Source organism: Drosophila kikkawai, chromosome 2R, assembly GCF_030179895.1.
Source record: "Drosophila kikkawai strain 14028-0561.14 chromosome 2R, DkikHiC1v2, whole genome shotgun sequence".
Lineage (NCBI taxonomy): Eukaryota > Metazoa > Arthropoda > Insecta > Diptera > Drosophilidae > Drosophila > Drosophila kikkawai.
Genome location: NC_091729.1, coordinates 17907177 through 17909849, shown reverse-complemented (window position 1 = coordinate 17909849; position 2673 = coordinate 17907177). Strand labels below are relative to the sequence as shown.

Here is a 2673-nt window from a genome sequence, read left to right as displayed (position 1 = left end):
GCCAGGCCAGGAACCGAACGGAACAGACCAGAACAGTTCGGTTCATCAGCTCCAGTTCGCCCGGGGGAGGGGCTAATGAAAATGAAAATCTATGTCATTGTGCTTAGTTTGCATATCGAGGGAGGCGGCACTTTCTTCTGCTCAAGAATCACACAAATTAGCCCCGACATTCCCAGCCAGATGGCCAAGTAATTGTCAACGACAGCATAGAGGTAGGCCGAACAAGTGGAAGTCACTTCAAAGTCTTTCGTTTCTTGCCACAAAAAACCCAGAGAATTTCTACACAAAATATTTGTAGCTGTGATGTTGTGGGCGGTTAAGTGCTACTTTATTTTATTCAACCAGTGTTTCTAGTTTTTTTTACCTTTAACTTTACCTTTACCCTTTTTTGGTTTGATTTTTACAAGTAAAGCTTTTCATATTTCCGGGCATTGGAAAAAAGTTTGGGTCCTCGCAACACGACGTCTTCTGGGGCTTACAACTATGTTGGAAATGCCAACAGGGACATTTATATCGGTCCGTTGGCACGCACAAACCCTCTTGGCAGGCTGAAAGGTAAGGTCTGATGAGAAGACTCCATTGGATCTATAAAGTACAGTTCACTAACGATATGCAAAGAATCTAGGCCACTCGGAAGCAGCGTAAATGTAAGCCAGGAAAAATATCAACAGGAAGCAAATTAGAAATTTTCCCATCTCGGTGGACTTTAAAGAAAGAACTGGTTGCTTTCCGTGAAATTTAAACAATACCATTTTAAATTTAATTTCACACCACTTTGTCCATATAATACATTTTTAAATACCTTGAATTTATATATCAAGAAATGTATAACAAATCGATCTCCAGTACACTTTCCGGATCCATGAGGCAGCTTTCTGCTGAATATCAAATCAACATTCCGCATTTATTGACACAAAGCCAAATAGTTTAGGGCCAATGTAGTGCAACCTATTTGCAAGTGTGCAGAGTGGTTCGGCATTCGGGGGAAACCTTTGATTCCTGCTCATGACTTATGCATGAGATCGCTGCGAAACGTGTGTGGGCTCCGAGTGTCGGCGTGCCAAGAGGCCTCTGCTTCAGCCTCAGCCGGAGACCGAGAAAGATGACAAGAGCGGAGCTATTAAAAACAAACGCCCACCGACGAGTCAGTCGCCTGGATGACATGCCTTTTGCCGGCGAGGTGACGAAAGTGTTTCACAATCAACAAAGACAACGCTGGCGGCGGCTTCAGAGGAGTCGGCAAGCAGGCAGGCACAGGCACCCACGCACCGCAGGAGCAGAGAACGGTATCCGATCCGAGGCGTTGCTAATTCGTGTCACATTCTCTCGGGGAGAATTTGCTACACTTGTTACACGGTTCACACGCCGGCCCGAGGAACGTCTTCCGGCTTTATGCCCAAAGTCCTTTTATCCTGACTTTTGGCAATGATATTTGCGGTAGGTCGACATCATCGATCGAGGGACCCGGACCGGGGCCATTCATCTTCCCAGCGGTCGCCACGATGACAGTAGTCGAAGAAAAGAAGAGACCGAGCGAATGGGCGGATGGATGTCTCTTCTGGCAGCACTAATTGTCGATTCGATACGAGGATGTGTGACTTTTGCCAGCTCCTGCAAGTGGGATATACAGCTCGCTGTGTGGGCGAGCAGCGACCACATATTGTACTATTATATATCCCATGCCTCAGCCAACTGGGTGGTTCATGGCTCAAGCTGGGCGGAGGAGACGTCAAGCGGTCTGGCAGGGTCAAGTACTAAAAAAAAAGAGAAATAGAAATTGAGATAAAGCGGCCCATCAAAGCAGTTTTCATTCACTTTTATCGAACTGAATTTGTTTGAAGTTACCAAAATTTAAAGTGGTTCCAGGAAGTATTTAGATAGTGCGGTCGCACAGATATTTTCAGTAAAAAAAAGTGGATTTTAATATATAACCAAGGGATATGATCTAGAAAATATCTCTCCATCATTAAATCATGACTTTAACTGCGCTGTATTAGTCTGGTAAGCACCAAACCATTTCAATCTACTTTCAATTGCATGGCCTGCGTTTCCCCAAGAATTTTCCAACGATTTTCCACTGCTTTTCCGACGCTTCTCTAAACTGTAAGCTCTTCGCTCTCCATCGATAGGGAACTTAGCCAATAATCTTTCATCGCTGGCTACTCAAAACACTCGGTTTACGGCCCGGTCCGGCCCCACCCTTGAATGTTAATCAGACTTCCCGTTCGCTGGTTGCCAGTTGCCCCCTCGGCGATTGCGAGATGAGCTCGGGTTTCACTTAGGACTCCCCTCCTTGAGCCGAGCTATCGAGGCATGGTTTAATGTGCGCCTAACAACGATTGCGTCGAACGCTTTTGGCCATGATTTGGCGTACGCCATTTAATCAGAGATATCTGCAACACCTGCCGCAGCTCATGCTGCATGCACCAGGGCTTGCTTGGACTTGAAGTCAGCTTCTGCTCCTGCAGCAGCAATAACCAGATAAAGAAAAGCAGCAGCAACTCCAAACGCCTGCACTTCCTGTGTGTGTGAGACGGGAGTCGTTTGGTCTTTGTACTTGAAGAAAAGCTGGGGAAATCATAAGGCCAACTTAATCGTAACTCTAGAAAATCAGGTAAAATACCTTTGAATTTCTCCCTGTGCAGGCCGAGTAGCTGCAGCTTCTTGGCCTTG

The 2673-nt window shown here is 46.1% G+C and overlaps 1 long non-coding RNA gene across 1 annotated transcript; it reads right to left on the bottom strand.

Annotated features, from left to right (window-relative positions):
• Positions 1–291: 291 nt before the first annotated feature.
• LOC108082152 (uncharacterized) lies at positions 292–800 on the bottom strand. The gene is made up of 2 exons (XR_001770977.2): positions 608–800; positions 292–548 (listed from the first exon to the last, which is right to left on the bottom strand). It is a non-coding gene; the product is annotated as an uncharacterized lncRNA (long non-coding RNA).
• Positions 801–2673: the final 1873 nt, after the last annotated feature.